This window comes from Ambystoma mexicanum, chromosome 13, assembly GCF_040938575.1.
Source record: "Ambystoma mexicanum isolate Mex_15411 chromosome 13, UKY_AmexF1_1, whole genome shotgun sequence".
NCBI classification, from domain to species: Eukaryota; Metazoa; Chordata; class Amphibia; order Caudata; family Ambystomatidae; genus Ambystoma; species Ambystoma mexicanum.
Window position 1 is genome coordinate 520,458,128 of NC_090938.1, and position 18,833 is coordinate 520,476,960.

The 18,833-nt window shown below is 48.3% G+C and overlaps 1 protein-coding gene across 5 annotated transcripts in view; it reads left to right on the plus strand.

The window, feature by feature from the left end:
- Positions 1 to 18,833, plus strand: part of NBR1 (NBR1 autophagy cargo receptor) — a 1,466,631-nt gene that overhangs the window by 1,238,057 nt on the left and 209,741 nt on the right. The window lies entirely within an intron of this gene.

The window sequence follows — 18,833 nt, forward strand, 5'->3', positions numbered from 1 at the left end:
CGTCTAGTGAGACTATCGCTATTTCGCCAGGGTCATTCTTTGCCTGTTCTGTGACATGGTGCAGCCTTCTGTGGTTATCCGTTATGTTCCTGCCTGGGACGTAACCCGTTTGGTCTGGTTGTACGAGTTTGGTGATCACCTTTTCTTTTTCAATTGGTTAGCCAGCACTGTCGTTAGGATTTTCACCTCCAAACCCATCCGCAGAACACACCTCTCCACATCCACAAGACCGACCAGAGCGCCCTACACAAACATGCTCACATTACCCAAAATGAAAAGAGCCCGAGCATGAGGGGTCAGCGTCCCTTACACAGCTGCCCAACAATGGAATGCCCTGCCAGCACCCATGCGAGCTGAAAACTCTGACCTAGCATTCAGAAAAGCTCTAAAAACACTGATCTTCACCTGATCACCTTTCAACACACTCCTTTACTCCTGTCACAACGCTCTGATAACCTGGAACTACACCTGTACCAAAATGTATATGGTATGATGTGTAGCAGCTATGTATACACTGGTTAAAAAAGCAATTATTTTGTAATATATGTAATGTAATGTCTTTTCACCAATACCATGTAACCATGCAACCATTCCCTGTAACTAAGCTCTTCACAAGTAACAGCACCGCAATGCCCATGGGCTGCCTGTGCGCTATACAAATGTGAAAATGAATAAAGGTGTTGAACGAAAGTTAGCCTTTTGCTACTTTCGTTCAACACAGTGAAGAACTGTTAATACGAAAGCGGAAAACCAGCTACAGACGGGTCCGGCCCCACGTGGGTGCTCACTCGAGAAACTCTGGATGATTACCCTATTGTTGAAACGACCGTTAACAGAAGGCCTGGTTAAAGGCGTGAGAAAGGGATCAAAGTGGTTATACAGGAGTCTAGCAAAATCCTCCCTACAGTTGAAAGTCTTTGACCGGCAGATGATTGTAAAGTTAAGGGAAGTGATCCTGCATCGTAAGAAAAGTAGAAGAAACTGTCTAATGGGCAAGAGTAAACCCACCGGAGGGATGCCGATGGAAAGGGGCAAAGCCTGAAGTCCTGACGAACAGTTTCTTGAAAAAAGGAAAACATGATTGAGGGATGTCCACAGTGAATTGTCGAAAGATATTGAGATTTGTGAGTGTCGTAAGTGAAGTTGATTTAAGGAAGGCTGTAGTGAACCCGATGGAGGGAGGCAACCATTCGAGAAGAGTCTGAGCCCCAAAGAGGGGGATCTAAGGGTGAAAAACCATCAGACCACCGAGATATGAAAATAACAGAAGAGATATTTTGAAAACAAACCAGAGTGAACCTGACAGAGGCAGGCTGATATTCGAGAGTGGTCTGAGCCCGGAAGAGGGGGACCCAGGGATGAAGAATCCTCATCCAACAAAGGGGAATTGGGAAATAACTTTTGTTTTGATTTTGTAGAAAGGAACTGTTTGTCGATCTGAGCCCGGAAGAGGGGGATCCAGGGGTGAAAAGGCATCACCCAACGAGTGAAGGAACATTTGGTTATTCATTTGGAACACATCAGGTCCTCGGAGGCAAGGGACGTTTTGTAAGAAAAGAGACTTAACCACCGAAGACCCTGAAAGCAGAACTGTTGTCTTGCACTCTAGCGTGTGCTGTGCTCAGGAGTCCCGCCTTGTCCCGTGCTAAAAAGGTGGCCACGGGGGACCCCTGGCTACCACCTCCTGACTTATCATTTGTGAACACTTCTTTCTTTCTTATGAACCTTATCCCACACTCTTTTGTAATTCTTTGTAAGGATTGGCAATAGGTTTTTCTTAGTATAGGCCTTTTTATTTGACATAACACCACTATGACTGCCTGCCTATTTGATGGTTGTAGCTTGCTCCCATCTTAGATTTAGGTTTAGATTAGGCGTTTTCCCAACCTACTTATACAGTTTAAAAAACACCCTTGAACTGTGGTCACTTGTGTTTGTCTGTACTGTTGCCAGCATGAGTTCCTTACAGTATGCAGCAGAGCTTCACAGTTCCATAGTCAATAAAAAGACTTCAGTATTTTGTGCAGTTTATAGTCAAAGTTTCGACAGTCATAGTGTCGAGATACAACAGTTTTGACTCAAAAGCATCGGAAAAAAAATTTGAATGCAGTTCGTTTTTTTTTTTTTTTTTTTTTTTTTTTTAGGGGGGTGGGGGGGGGGGGGGCAAACACCCTTTCTGTGGGGAAAAACCACCCAGAAAAAATATTACATTAAAAAAATTGCATTCGAACATTTTTTTTTGGATCCTTTTGTTTCAAAAGTATTGTATTTCGAAACTATGTATTCGAAACTTTGACTGGACACCATTTTGTGCTACTGAAACCGTCTTTATCCAGGATTCATATACCAAGGTTATAAAACATGCCAAAGTTTCCTCTGCTAAATACTCTTGCCTTGGAGCCTTAAACAGGTTTTGGATATTCATGTGCTACTATTACTGTATTTGTTTGTTTATTTTTTTATTTCTATATCGCACCTGACCCTGAGGTATCTGGGCGAGGTTAGGACAAAGTACATGGTTACAGACCTGGTTACAGGCATAGTAGAGTAGTCACATTATAATCAGATTACAGTTGCATAAGTACAGGCAGAGTACATGGTTGCAGACTTAGTGTGGTCAGATTACAAATGCATAGATAGTAGTACATAAGGTGGTAGTGCAATTGTGTTAGGTGAGCAGATATATTAGTAGTGAGGAGGTGGTTTGAGTTCAGTTGTATCAGTTGGAAGTTGGAGAATAACTGGGTAGATTTGATGGCGGGTGGGAGGGTGTTCCACCGTTGTGTTGCTAGTACGGGGAAGCTACTTCCTCCTGATCTTTTTAGTTTGTATCTGGGGACCAGTATGTATAGCGTGTTGGTGGATCTGGTGGCATGCGTGGTGGGTCTAAAAGTGAATTTTTCAGTGAAGTATGGAGGAGCTGTGTGGTTCAGAGATTTGAAGGTAAGACACAGGGTTTTTAGTTCAGTTTTTCCTTTGATGGATAGCCATTTATATTTCCTTTTTGCTGAGATGTGCTCTTTTCTCTGTATGTTTAGGGCAGCTCCAAGTGCATTATTTTGCAGTATCTAATTTTTAAGTCACAAATGTACTTGCACCCAGGTAGAAACCATTATAGTAGTCCAATTTGGATTCTGAGTGCGCTCTGGCTAGGATAAGGCAGCTTTCTTTTAAGAGCAATGGTCTGCATGCTCTTATTAGTTTGCCCGTGTAGGCAGTCGCAGACGTAGTCATGTTGACTTGCTTATTTAAGTTAGATGTAGCGTCCAGATAAAAACCTAATGTTTTTATATCTTTGGCCACGCAGATGTTATTCCCATTTATAGTGAAGGAGTCGTAGCTAGGGCTTGTCTTGTTTAGGCTGGCTGGTGAGCCTAGCAATAGAAGCTCCCTTTTATCATTCAGGCAGAGGCCATGGGTGTCCATCCATGCCTGAATGATTAGGTAGATATTGTTCACAAGCCGTACATCAGTGTTGTAGATGCCTGTTAGAGGAAGGAGGATCTGGATGTCACCGGCTTAGTTCGTATAGGTGACACCCAGACGGTCCAGTTCATCAAACAGATGTTTTGTATAGGGTGGGGAAACACAAGAACCCTGTGGTACTCTGCAGGTGATGGGTATGGGGTTGACTGCTGCAGACGGCAAAAAGACCCACATGGTTCTTTTGTTAAGGAATTATTGATCCAGGTGATTGCTGACTGTGAGAAGTGGGCTGCAGTGGCGAGGTGGTCGCAGAGAACTCTGTGGTCAACCAAGTCAAAGGCAGCCGAAAGATCAAGGAGGAGCAGGAATGCAAGTCCACCTTTGTCTTTGAGTTCGTCAATCTGGATTTTTAAGTCGATCAGGGCTGTTTCAGTCCCATGTTGAGGTCTGAAGCCAGATTGACAAACCCCCAAGAGCTGATTCTTCTCTAGGTATTCTTGGATTTGCAGGTATGCAACCCTATCCAAGATCTTTAGGAGGAATGGGGCCGTAGTGATTGGTCTGTAATTGGTGGGTATAGTGGGATCTAGGGTTTGTTTTTTAAGCAGCGGGAGTACCCAGGATTCCTTCAAGTTTCTGGGTACAATGCCTAATGAGAAGGAGACGTTGATTAATTTAGTTAAGAAGGGTCTCTGGCAGCATCTCTGATCTGCGCTGGGCAACTGTCCCCTTGACATCTGGTAGGTTTCAGGGAGGCGAACATTTTTTGTACCTCTGGCACAGATACTTTTGAGAATCCTTGGGGGTGTTGAGTGGGAGGTCCTTGAGTTGGTTGGGTTGTAGCTATGTTGGTTAGGTTGAGCCGTTTGTTTGGTATTTGGTTTGCAGAGTAGCGATTTTGTTGGAGAGAGCATTCTGAATGCTCGTGCACCAGGGCTTGTCTTTTTGGCATGTGTCAGCAGGGGGGTTGGGAGTCTCCATTTCTTTCAGGGTGATGAAGAGCTCTTTGGAGCTGGATTCAGCTTGTTTAATTCTGTTGTCGTAGGTATCCCGTTTGGTACGGATGATCTCCTCTTTGTATTTGGCAGAGAGGTTAGCCAGGCTGGTTTTGTTCTCTGGGGATGGGGTGTGTTTCCATAGTGTCTTAAGTTTTCTTTTTTCGGATCTTAGTGTTTTTAGCTCTGGGGTGAACCAGGAGTTCAGGTGAGCTCCTTGTTTGCTTCTGCGCATTTTCAGGGGAGCAACTGCATCTAGGGCTTTGGACATGGTTCGGTTGTAGGTGTCTACTAGAAAGTTGGAGTTTGAGATGTTTGGGAGTGAGTTTAGGGTGGGAATCACAAGAGGCATAACAGCTTCACAAGTGATATTGCATTTGTTTCTTGTTAGGCATGGCAGTGCTATGATGCTGGTTTTGTTAGGTGGGTTATTGTTGGCGAGCTCGAATGAGAGGAGGTGGTGATCGGTCCATGGTGGAGGTAGGATGTCAGTGACTGTGATGTTGCAGCTAAGGTCTGCTATCCAGTCGAGAGTCCTCTCTTTCTTGTGGGTGGCCTAGGTGATTTTTTGCAGAAATCCCTGTTAGTTTAGGGTGTTGGCCAGTGATGTAGCTTGTGGGTCGTTCGGATCATTGAAGCTTAGGTTGAAATCGCCTAGTATGAGGATTTGTGAGGACATTTTAGTATTGTCGGATTGTAGGGTTATCATATCTTCCTCAAATGAGCCTATGGGCCCTGGAGGTCGGTAGATAAGGTGGATTGTGATGGTGCTTTTATGAGATATCTGCAGTTTGGCTGAAAGCAGTTCACAGGAGGAGAGGGGTGGTGGGGTGATTATTCTTAAGTCTAGGGAGCTTTTGAATATGATGGCAATACCCCCTCCTCTGGAGTCAGGTCTGTCCACTCTAATGATGGAGTAGTTGTCAGGTACTGCTAGCCAGGATTCAGTTACTGCTAAGAAGTCCAGATTTTTGGCTAGGATGATGTCCGCAATGTCAGTGGCATGGGCTATCAGTTACCTGGCATTTATTAGGGCTCCCTTGATCTTTAGATCAGAGTCGTGGGAGGTGGAGGCCTTTAGTTTCGGCTTTGAGGAGTTCTTATTTTGGATGTCAGGCGTTTTATTTGTGGTAGAGATCTCAGTCCGGGAATTTGTTTTGGTGGAAGGATTCCTTTTGTTATCGTTGTTTTTGGTTAAGGGTAGGTTGTGAGTAGGTAGTCTGGAGCGACGTCTATGGTTTCTGTTGTTGATATGGAATGGGACTTTAGTGGATGTGAGCAAGGTGGTGGTTGGGGCGTGTTCGGTTTTAGGAAGGTTAGTTGCAAGAGTGTTGGATGAGGTGGTTTTATGCGGCTCTGTGGTGTTCAAGCATAATTTGTGTAGGAAGGTGGTGGGCATGATTAGGGCATTAGGTGTGTGGAGGTTTAGCGTAGGTAGGAATGGAGTATCTCTGATCCTAGGAGTGAGGTTTTCAGTTGAGGACATATCTGAGTTGGGGTGATAAATGCTTGTGGAGTAAGGAGGTAGGGTGTGCTAGTGGGCAGCTTTTGAGAGATTTAATACAACTAATAGGATGGGACATATGGAGTGCATGGTGTGCTTTAGGGCCAGAGGAATGAGTAAGGTGTTATGGCCGTATTTGGCAGAATAGTGCAATACTGAGTTGATCAATTGGCATAACAATGTGATACAGAGCATTTGTCAAAATAGTATACTGCAGGGCAGATTTAGGAGCATAGGGTGAAATACAGAGCATTTGTCAAAATAGTATAATGCAGGGCAGACTTAAGAGCACCACGGTGCAATACAAAGCATGAGTCCAAGTAGTGTAATGCAGGGCAGACTTAGGAGTGCAGCAGGCAGCGCTGTAATGCTAGACAGAGCAATTGACAGGATAGTTATATGCAGATCATTTGTCAGATTGGGCAATGAGAGCTGCAGGAGAGGGGTTGCTAGCGGCTTGCTGGTAGGGCGACGTGTTGAGCTTGGTCAGCTTGGTTAGCGGCCGTAGGTCAATACAGAGCATGCAGCAAGTATTAGACTCTTCTACAGTGAGACAAAAATCGGACTTAGTCCTCTTTTTGGACTATTTATAGGAGGCCTGGGTAGGGGCATACTATCACAACTGTGCCACTGGTTCACGAATTGGCACCCATTGTGGACATTTGGGACACAGTAATCTCCATAACCCTCCCTAGACAATATCTATTCCTATTTTTGTCTTTACCTTCTGTTTGCTAGACTTTGGAACTTCCTTATGTAATTTCACAAAATGCATGTCTCATAATGCACCTTGTGCAGTTCCCATTCCCTGTCTATTCCTATGCAGCAGTCTTAGAACTACAATTCCCAGAAGCCTTAGAGATCAGTGCTGCTTTCACTTTCCCAGGACCGGAGACTGTTAGGCAGAAACCTGTGCAGTTCCCTCTGGGAAAACTGCAAAAGATTTAGGACTAAAGGTGTTTGGCAGTAAACCCACTTGGTAGCAGTCTGTACCACACAGATTCACTTGGTAGCTGTGGCTGAGCAGTCAGACTTCCCTCAAGAAGAGTTAGGCAGTATACAGAGTATTCACAATAGGTCAAGAGAACACAATGGAACAAGTAAACACTGACCAGGTCTTGGTGTAAAAGAGATATAATTATTTATTTAAAACCACATCTAGAAAAACACACAGGCACTAATAGTAAGCAATTCAAAGACACGGTCACTAAAAGATATACACTCCCTTAAAAGAATATTAGACAAGTCTTAAGTAAAGCCCCACTTATTTTCAGACAGCAGTGAGCGCTTAACGCAGATGGCACTCTAATAATTTGTTTTAAAAGGGAGAGAAAAGCAGAGAATAAATTGAAACAGATCCCAACACTTTTTCACGAATACAACAAGGGAGGAAGGCAAAGTAACACTAGGAATTCAGAGTCAGTAGGCCGGATCCGCTCAAGAGGATCCAAACGAAATGTGTCCAAGGTCACACGGTTGCAGTGCACAAAAGTCTTGTAACGGTTCAAAAAGGAGTTGGATCAAAGAGAGGGACCAGTTAGAGGGTCAAGGTGGCCAGCCCAGTCCAGAAGGTTAAGGGGTTATTATTACCTTGTAGCAATCTTTAGAAAGGGAGGCCTGGCGGACACGGTACCTTAAAGTGGTGAGAACACTCCAGCGGGGGCAGTTGTTCCTGGCAGCGGATGCAAGTCGGTGCTTCGTCCGGGGGAAGAGATGATCTCGTCGGGGAGGAAGACAGGAGTCCGTTGCACTGCCAGGGAAGAAACCAGCCACGGAGTTTCTCAGGTACAAGGAGCGGTCCGTTGATTCGCGGTTCAGTTATGAGTGGCTATCCGGCCGCCGGGGTGCTTGGCACGGGCAGTTCGACCACAAACCGGTCTGGGGTGCGAAGAAAGAAGGTAAACTGGTTGTGCCCACCAGTCAGGGGAAGAAGCCTCTCCAGCTGGGAGATCTTCTCTGTCGTCGGGAAGTGGTGAGTCAGTTCCGCAGGGCTCCACCGTTGGTGTCGTCGTGGTAGGTTGGCTCAGCTTCTCCCTCGTCGGATTCTCAGGTCCTGTGGCGGCTTCTGAAGTTCCAGTTCCCAAAGCCCTGCTTTTATGCAGCATACCCCCATTCACTCAGCCTAGCTGTCAATCAAACATGCTAACTGGTGAACAGGCTGGCTCACCACATGGGCCAATCACACAAGAGTGCGAATTGAGTTACCAAGGTAACTCAGTCCAGGGTGCCTAAACCCTCTCCCCCACCCCCTGTGGTACCCAGACAGAGTGGCACCACTTTTGGAGGCTTCTGTGGAGAAGCCCGCCAAAAAATGGAACAAAGGGCTTGGGTTGGAGTCGCAGAAGAGAACATAAACGCCATTTAGAATCGAGTCTTGGCAAAGAATACCAACCGGCGAATTAATATTAAATAAATAAACCGGCGGTATGTTCGAGGCTATGAGAATTAAATAATTAAAGTTGATAGCCTCGAACAATGGGAAAATATTTCCCATAGGGAAATATTTGCGGTCGAATATAAAAAATAATTTCCACTGCCACCCGCCAAAACTCGATCAGGGGGGACAGAGACGTGCCCCCTCGACTAACAGACCCCGGGGCAATCGAATTGCCCCGACCAGTACATCCACAATATGATGGTTTGTACTTGTTTCTGTTAACAATTTGGGACTAGTAAAGCCAATGGTGACTTTACATGCCCTGGGAGACAGTAGTCAGTCCCAGGGTATGGAGTCTATGGTGGGATGTTACTATGACACCCCTGTGTTACGGCACGGAGGGTTCTGTGTAACACACATAGTAAAAACACATGAGACCCTATGGAGTAAAGGACCCCATAGCCCATAAAACACATTAACAGTCAAAGGAACACCATAAATCATGTCCAAGAGTGGGAGAAAAAGAGTCTCACTCTTGGCAGGAGGAAAAAACAAACTCCAGAAATCCAGCAAAGCTGCTGGGGGACTCACTAGGTTAGGAAATTCAGCCTAAAGGGAGAATTCTCCATAACAGAGACGGAGGAGGCAAATTGCCTTCAGGTGTACGGCTCCAGGTGCTGCTAAATAGCCTGCTTCGGCACAGGGCCGGTCAGTGTTTAAGCAGCTACCTGCAGAAGCACAGGTCTCTTGGATTGAGTTTGCTCCCAGCACTTTGTGCCTTGAACCTCGAAATTTTGCTGTTTCCTGTTGCTGCCAGAACCTTTTCCTGCTCGTTTTCCAGTGTCCCGTGCTCTCTTCCTGGCAGCCCAGCTGCTCTGCCTACTCTCCCCTGGCTGCTGCCCTGCACCTCTGTACTTCCTGCGCTTCAGCCTGCTCCCCTGCTTGCAATGTCCTGTTCCCTGTCTGCAGCCCCTTGTTCCCTACCACCAAGTCTCTTATTCCATGACTGCAGTTCCTTGCTCTGTGCCCATAGTCTGTGTTCACCGGCTTTAGCTTACTAGATTCCAGTCCTGACCTTCCTTGTTCTCCGACTGCAGAGAAGCCTTTGTTATCCTAGCCCAGAGTTACTGTCCCTTGTACTGCTGTTACATGCTACAGTCCTGTCCTTGTTATCCTAGACCAGAGTTTCAGTCCTGAGTTTTCCTTTTTCCTGGTCTACAGTTCAGTCTGCTGTTCCTTGATTCCAGTCCATAGTTTCTAGTCTCCTGTTCCAGTCTCCTGTTCCATTGCACTTAGATTCTTTTCTACTTGCTTTTCCTCTTTCATTCCTGGTCTCTGTCCTGACCTTTGCTTACTTTGTCTGGCTATTCTTTCCTAGATATTTCTGTTACCATTCTTGTCCTCACTCGTGCCTCTGTTATTCCTTTGTTCAGAGTTTTTCTGCTGGGTTCCCCTAGCAGGCAATTTCTGCTTCTTCTTTTTTCTCGTTTTACTTGTAGTCTATAGTGAATTTAATATAGCAGTGTGTGTTGCGTTCTCTTCCCCCAGAGGCCATCGGCTGTAGGTTCTGACTGGAACCACACCGGTGTGTTTCGTGTAAGTACACTCCTTGTTTGTGTCCTAGAGTCCAGACACTAAGATATTCTTGCTGCCCCCCTTCCATGGGCTTGCAGGGTGTGGTGCCTGTAAAAGTAACTTACACAGAGGAATTGAGCTTCCCTTCTATCTCTGGGTAGTCCCTTTTCCAACCTGTGTATACCCCTGATGTGGTATTTCTCATTGGTTACCAGTGCATTGTTCCCATTCCTTCATGTTCACCATTGAGATCTGCCCCTTCTTCCTGTTCCGTTGTTCAGAATTACCTTGTCGATTCTTCCTTCTTGTTTACTCGCCTGCTGTATGCGTTTTCCTGCCCCCTTACATGAGCACAGCCACCCATACCTACCTGGTTGTCCTGTGCAACTCCTGACAGCTACAGCATGTGTCTTTCTGCTTTTTGCCGGTGCAAACGTCTTTTTTTAATGTATTTTTTTATTTTTTATTTTGCAGCGCTTCCTTTTGAGTGTGCCTATGTCCGTGTGTCTTTTTGTCACTGTGATTTCTCTTTGCTTGTGGAGTTGTCGCTTTGTAGATGTGCATATCTGTTTCCGGGGGGGGCGCATGCCTGCCTTTTGTGGGGGTTAGGGGGGCTGTCCGCCTGCCTTTTGCGGGCGCGTCTTTGGGTGTAGGTGCATTTTAGTGTGCGCACTTTCTACGTGTACATGTTTTTGTGTACTGTTGCATTTGTGAATGTGTGTGCTTTCACAGTTAAGGGTGTTTGTTAAACTATATAAATGTGTGAGAAAAACGCCTATTCTAAACCTAAATCTAAGATGGGAGCAAGCTACGACCATCAAATAATAATAAGGCAGTCTTAGTGGTGTCTTGTCAAGTAATGCCTATATTAAAAAAAACTATTGACAATCATTACTGCTAAGTTACAAAATGGTGTGGGATAATGTTCACCAGAAAAGAAAGAAGTGTTCACAAAATGATAAGTCAGGATGCTATAACTTGCGTCTCCTTCCCCACGTTTTTAGCACTGGTCAAGGCGGGACTCTGTAGCACAGCACACTCCTGGGCTTCTCCTGTACGAGCTTACAGTTAGTTTCCAAATTATCAGGGCCTTCTGCGACCAAGTCTCTTTAATACCAAGTCCCTTGCCTCAGAGGGCCTGATGTACTATAAACAACAAACAAAAAGTTCCTTTCAGTAATCTTCCCTTCGGGTGATTTTCCCTTCACCCGTGGATCCCTCTCAACCGAGCTCTGATCCTTTTTGTACTGTTGGCTTCCTGCAGTTGGGTTCACATTTGCCAGTTTCACACAGTTCACTTATTCCTTATACCTTGCAGGAGTCACTTCCCTTAGCTTTTTCTAGCCCCCAGTCAGGCTTTCCCTTAAGCCTCCAGTCAGGCTTTCCACATGTATCGTTTGTACAGCCTTTCCCTCTGCCGGGCGCACACACCTGTTTCACAGTGTCAACACTTTGGTAATGGGTTAAGGACTTTCGATTGTACGAGGGGTTTTGGCTCGACCCTTGTATGACCACCTTAACTTTACTCCAGCCTTTCCTATGGCCTCTTGGCCTCTTGTTACTATAATGTTCACAAGAAAAGGGGACCAGCCAGAGTATTTCGAATAGTGGCGCCAGACCACTCTGCAGCTGGTCTCTCCCTGGGTTTTAAAAGTTCACTTAGCACACAAGTTGTTTGTTCATAACAAGTTGCCGTTTACAACCTTCACTCAACACCGTCCGGTTTACTATGGGTTCTTCCTCTGACTCACCGACTGTGCTGGCCTCCTTGTCGTTTCTTATCTCAGGAGTCAAGGATGGTACCATGGTAGCAAGAACACCTCCCGCCTTGGTTATCAGAGCGGGAGCGTCCTGTGTACCATAGACATATGTTAAACCACACGTCAGCTGTAGTTCCCGGTCTTATGATTCCTTTCACAGAGGCTTCCCGGGTTTGGAATGAAAAGGGCAAGGGCACTTCCCTCCTTGTTGCCCTTTCTAGTCTCGCTGCCTTTATTCTCCCTTTCAATTGCCGTCCTGTAATAGCTGCTTCCTCGTGCGTTTGTCCTTGCTCTGTGTGCTCTCGTGCTCCACCTTTTTATCCCTTTGGGGAAGGGAAAGGACTGTTAGGTGTATGTAGTTACTGTCAATTGCCTGACTCTGCCTGACCCTTGTGTTGGGAAACGTCAGGTAAACTGCTCTGGTGTTAGTCACAGTGTAAGAAAGTGTTAGTGTTGGAAAAGGGTGGGGCGTAGAACTTCTAAATATCCTATGCGGTAGGATAGGGAAAAGTTGTTATGAGGAAGGGGGTACCGGGTCGTGCCCGTCGGTGTCCCACTTCCACTCCCCGAAGACCCCACCCATCCAGGTGATCCTCCCCCACTGGTCCACCCCCAGGAACTTGATCCAATAGTGATGGCCGTGTCCTGGCCACCTGGATGACAGATCTCCGGAGACTAGCGGGTGAGACACCTTCAGGTTTCTCACAACAGTCACAGGAATATTATCCCCACCCCCAGGCTTGCCGGTGGGCACAGGCCTAAAGAAGCTAGTCCTGAGGTCTCCCCCACTTTCTTCTTTTCCTCTGCTTTCGCCAATAAGTCAGACAAGGAACAAAAGCTGCCCAAAATCAATGGAGGAAATTACACCCCTAAGATGGTGGCTGCATGTAACAAGCCCTCTCTCCTGCTTACCAAGAGATTTCCCAATGGCAGAATATCACGGTAGCAGAGAGGAAGGAAGAAGTTCCACACAGACAATAGCACCAGTACTTCCATGGGAATGAGGATAGACTGCAGATAGGTGGACAGATCTTATGAGATCCAAGATAGCGTCAGGGTTCTTTTCAAAACCCAACATGACGCCCATCCCAGTAAACAATCACAGGCAAGCGCAACCCTCAGTGCACATGTGCACTCAATTGTAATACACCCTACTTTAGGGGATGAGAGACCTGGCTATATAATGCAGCCATTCCATTCTGGTGGTGCAAGCTGTTTGAGTAGGAGGGTAGTTTGAAATGGCGATAGGGGCTTACTGAAAAAAGGGCGGAAGCGAGCTGGAGGTTGGAGGGAGAGCTTGAGGGATATTTTAGCAAGGGACATGTGTAATGAGGAGGAGGGTTATTAGACAGTGGAAGAGGTTGGCGCAAGAGCAGGATATTATTAAATAATGTACTTGTTGGTGAGTGGAGAGGTGGGAGGAGACATTCATAAGAGAAAGAGTGTGGAATATCTAACCCATCAGTGAGAAGGAGAAAAAGGCTAGCAGAGAAGATATCTTGCCTGGTCAGTTCTTCCAGTTTGCCCTCCACATTGATAACTTGTTTTAAAGCTCATCTGATTTTTTTAATGTAGGACTGCATTTGATTATAAAAGATGGTGCATCCCAGGGGTCAAATGTCACCCATGCTGGTTATCCATTTTGCAAGAACATCGCAGTTCTTTGGTCATTCTGGGTTTGAGGAAATCTGTGTGGACTAATACTCTGAGTGTGTTGTGGGGTATGTTTCTTTTTGACGGCCAGCACTAAGCAATTCACTCCATTTTGGTGTTGGGGAGCACTAATAGCCTGCCTACTCTCCAGATGACCAATTTCTTAGTTCCCATGACTACCAAAATCAAATGTCATATTTCAGTGGGAGGGGAAACAAATAATTTAAACCAATTTTTAATTTTACAAACATAAATGACATTTAAATACATTTGTTTGGTCTCCATATAACAAGATGTTCTCCAGCATGGCGTCTGGCATGGATTCACATGCTCATGAATATTCCCCGTCGTCAGGCTGGGAATCTTCAGTAAAGAAAAAATCTGTTTCAGTTTCACTTCTGAACTGTCTTTCTCCTAACAACCAATCACTGGTCTCTGGGTCATACTGCCACCAGCCAATGACTGCCCTCTACCTAAGCCCCCCCTCTGGCAGCCATATTCAGATTTTTACCGCACGTTCAAGTGTTGGGAGTCCTCGTGCTATAGCTCTCGAGCTTTTAATGCGTTTTGCGATTTTTCTAAGAGTTTTACTCTATTTTTTCTGTCAATCGAGCCTCAAGCTCCACCGATTAACCTTTCCGATTAACATGGACCCGTTTTCGGATTCTTCAGTGCCCCCTCAAGGGCAGATTTTCGCCAAGTTTCTTCTTGGAGGATTCCAGAAGCTTCTTCGAGGCCTGGATATGGCCATATCTGCATGGATATGACGGAGGAGAAGAAGGACTCTACGCCTCTCTTCAAAGTTTGCCCCAGCTGCAACCTACGGAACGTGTTTTCGGACGATGGACATTCTCTGTGCCTCTACTGCCTGCATTCGGACCAGATGCATTTGTAGGACGACTGCGTGGCTTGTCGGGAGATGGTGCCGCGCACGTAGGCCGACCTACGCAAGCCCCTCAACGAGTGGCTGCAGGCCAAGCCCCTGCTCCGGTTGAGTGCCAGCAGCATGCCTCCCCTGTCCAGAAGAAGAAAGCGGAGCAGTCTTCTAAGACCTTTGAGGGCGCCCCTCCCGCAAGGGCCCAACATAAGGCTGAGCATCGGAAGATCCCTGCCTCCAGGAAGTCCATTGCGACAAGCTCCTCTGCGGCCAGGGTGAGTTCAGCGTCTCCAGCACCTTTGACCATGAGGCAACGCTAAGGTTCTTCTAAGAAGAGGAAGTCGGACCATCCGAGCAAGCTTTTGGAGAAGACCCAGGCCGGGCTGACGGAGAAAGCCAAGGGGCAGCGGGGTCACGACCCTCCCCCTTAGGTGAAGGCCACGGCGTATGCGGTCAAGGCGACGAAGGCCCAGGTGCATCAGGCTAAGACACACACTTCCATGGAACTAGTAGCGGCATCGCTCGCGAAGGCCCCTGGAGCGGATTCACAGGGTACGGCATCTAAGGTGAGGGTATTCCTGCTTGCCAGGAGGAAGTCCTCCTTCCAGCCCATCGAGAAGACTCCGGAGATGGTGATGTCCATCATTTCACTGAAAGTCTCCCCTGGTCGCAGAGAAGGGGGGGGCACGGTAGTCCTCCAGGGCACGGACATTTCCTCAAAGGAAGAGCTCACCAACCTCCCGGTCCTCCAGGAGGGGAGATGCTTCGAGAGCAGGCCCTACAGGGGGAATCCGGACTAAGGTGACGACGACGAGGAGACCGATGAGGAGCAACAAGGCGGTGATGGTCCCCTTCTCTTGCACCCCAGCAACCACCTGGGGATATCTCAGTGGACATTCTGACGGCTCTGCATACCCTGTGCTCGGAAATCCGGACGAGGATGCCTCTGGCACTGGCGGCCCTGCCCGCGGCGCCAAGGCTGTCGAAGGAACCACCACCCAAGAGGAGGAAGAGTTCACCCCCCTCCGCCTTTTCACCCCTCACCTCCCTTTCTCCCACCGAGGGATGACACGGAACTGGACACGCCGACGACGGGCACTGGCCCGGATGACAACAGAGGCCTGGGGGGGATCTCCCGTCCCCGCCGGCCAGATCTTCACCACCCGACGAGATTGGCTCGTTCCACGCCATGATCTCCAGGGCCTCTGAGCTGTTCCAGCTTGTCCCAGAGGAGAAGAAGAAAGCGGGTTTCCTTTACCAGTGCCGGGAGGCGAAGAGGAAGACCATACTTTCAATCTCGCTATTGGATGACATTTGGGACGAGGGTTTGTTCCTCATGAAAAACACTTCATCGGCTCTGGCGAAGAGGGATCGCTACGAGAAGAAGTACAGAGTGCCGGACTCTCCGCCCAAGTGTTTACGGTCCCAGCTGTCTCCAGACTCTGTAGTTACGGTGGCGGCCAAGAAGTCGTCTTCGGGCTCATCCTCATCGGCACCTCCTCCCCCGGACGGTGAGGGGATGCCATGGGGCAAAGAGTGATCTCGTCGGCAGCAACGACCATCAAGGCCACTAACGCCCTCGCCATCGTGGCGCGTTACGACAGGGAACTTTGGTTCAAGATGGCCCCCCTCCCAGACTTCCTGATGACAAGCGGGCTGAGACGTTGGAAGGTGTTGGACATTCCCTTTGATGGGGACAATTTGTTTGGAAAGACTGTGGACCAGTCTCTCCAGGCCATCAAAGTGGACACTGATACGGCTCGTGCCCTGGGCATGCTTCAGCAACGGTGCCCATCCTTTTGGACTTCTGGAGGGAAATCCCAAAATTCTTCTAAGGGATTCGGAGGAGGTGTCTCGTCCTACCGTCAGCTCCCCCCCGCTCATCGGCCCAGGAGACCTACAGGGGCCGCGCCAAGTCTGGAGGTGGACGTCATCGTTGCCAAGGCCCCCAAGGCGGTGCTTCGATGTTGAAACCAGATTGAACCGACCGTGGAGTCGGGCCGCCACCCGTGCATCTCAGTGGGAGGCCAGCTGCCAAACTTCATCAGCGTGTGGAAGACCATCTCCATCGACCGTTTGGTGCTGGGTGCTCTCGCCCACGGACACATCCTAGAGTTCCAACGGAAGTGTTCAAGGATACCATCAGTGGCCCGTCAGGAAAATCGGGTCCCTCAGTTGCTGCTGGAGGTACGGGCCATGTTAAGAAAGGAAGCGATCAGGCTCATACTGAAGAATCTCCGGGGCTCCGGAGTGTACTCTCGTTACTTCCTCGTCAGAAAGAAGACTGGCGGTTGGAGGCCTATTCTGGACCTCCGTCGTCTGAACAAGTACGTGAAGTTTCGGATGGTGACCCTTCAGAACGTGCTAGGACAGCTGGAAGAAGGGGATTTTCTATTGTCGCTGGATTTGGAAGATGCCTATTTTCACATCCCCATACACAAGGGACACCGCAAGTACCTACGCTTCGTGGTTCAAGGACAACATTACCAGTTCAAGACCCTTCCCTTCGGGTTGAAGTCGGCGCCATGAATGGTCACCAACCGCCTGGCCCCGGTGGTGGCACAGCTACGTCTACGAGGGATCCATGTGTACCCGTACCTGGATGACTGGCTCATCCGGGTGAACTCAAATGACATCGCCGTCGACCACACAACGAAGATAGTCCAACTCCTGACGGACCTGGGGTTCTCGATAAACTTTGCAAAGTCCTGCTTGACTCCATCTCAGGACGCACTGTATCTGGGAGCCCGACTCAACACAGTATCGTGCCTGGCGTCTCCGTGGGAGGAGAGGATCTGGCCATCTTGGGCAAGGTACAACGGCTGTTGGCCCTGAAGGTCGCAAGGGTGAAGTCCATAAAGTCCCTACTCGGCATGATGTCATCATGCATATACCTCATTCGGCTGTGCAGGCTACAGATTCGGCCGCTCCAGGAGTTCCTCGATGCCCGCTAAATACAAGTGGCGAAGAGCTCTGAGGACAAGATCACACGCGACGAGTTTCCGTCGAGCGATACACTGGTGGGGAGTGAGCGCACAGCTGTCCGCAGGCGTGGATTTACAGACCCCCATCTCATCAGGAGACAGTCATGACGGACGCTTCCCTGGAAGGATGGGGAGCGCATTCCGGAAGTCTTCATGCAAGAGGCCTGTGGCTGCCGGAGGAGAAGTCGTTGCACATCAATGTGTTGAAGCTGCGGGCAGTGTTTTGGGTCCTCAAGTCCTTCCTTCCATCCCTCAAGGGCAAAGTGGTACGGGTCTTCACGGACAACACCACCACGATGTTCTACATCCGGAAGCAAGGGGGAACCAGATCCCCGGCGCTCTCCTAAGAGGCACAGGACCTTTGGCACTGGGCCGTAGCCCAGGGGATGTTCCTCATCTCTTTTCATCTTGCAGGAGTGAACACCACCATTGCCCACTCTCTCAGCAGGAAGCTGCGCTCTTGCCACGAGTGGGAACTTCGGCAGGACCAAGTGGATCGCCTGTTCCGCAGGTGGGGCAATCCCCAGATCAATCTGTTTTCGACGGCGACGAACTCCAAGTGCCGGAGGTTCGCCAGCAGGTTTCCCCAGCCAGGGAGCATGGGGGAAGCATTCTCTTTCCCCTAGGACGGCCTATTTCTGTATGCGTTCCCTCTGTTGTCGTTGCTTCTTCGACTAGTCCATCAACTCAGCCCGTCCAAGTGCAGGAGGATCCTCGTCGCACCGGCGTGGCCAACACAGATATGGTACCCGGCCCTTCTGGACATGTCCGCGTCCCCTCCACTCAAGCTTCCGGCAGACGCAGATCCTCTCGCCAGGGAAGGAGGCGCAATTCTGCACCACAACCCAGGATCGCTGAACCTGAAGGCTTGGCTCCTGCAGCACCAGAGTTTGGGGGCTATGATCTCCCAGAGGATTGTAAGGCAGTGCTCACCAAGGCCAGAGCTTCGTCTACTCTCGAATGCTACAGGGCACAAGTGGAAGAAGTTCACTGTTTGGTGCCGTACTCTGAAGATGGACCCTCTGAGTCACTGCTCCGCAGGTGCTCCCGTACGTCTTGTTGTTGGCCAAGGCAGGACTGGCCCATGCTTCCATCAAAGTTCATCTTGTTTGTGCCGGTTTCCTTGTGGAAACCGGCAATAAGAATGAGACCCTAGCATTTATTACCCATCTCTTACAGATTCCTGCAAGGAACACATCCAGTTGAGTTTAAGACACTCTCAGCACACAGCAGGCACGAACAAGAAATCTGGCACACAGAGGTAAGAAGAGTCTTACCCCTTAAGTAGGTGGAATATCCATCCACATTAAAACCTGAAATTTGGTTTTAGAAGCACTTTGAGACTGATGATAGTTCCACTTGTCTCTCTTGTCTTTTTATCCTTTAGGATTTAGGGATTGACCCAATAAGCCCTTTGGACACCCGAAGATATCCTCACAAACTTCATAGAATTGAAGACCATTTATAGAATACTATATCCACAAGTATTTGTCCTGAAGAAAGCGGCCACTTACGAATCCCGCTGGAACCGGTTGACTTTTTTCGAAGTAGTACTGGCTTGATAACCCAGACTCTGATACCCTCACACACAGAGAAAAGGCCTCGCATAAAGAAATTTAAGAAGTTATCACCACTAATTTTCTCTATAGCACTGTCTAGTGTAGAGAAAATAAGTCTTTTAC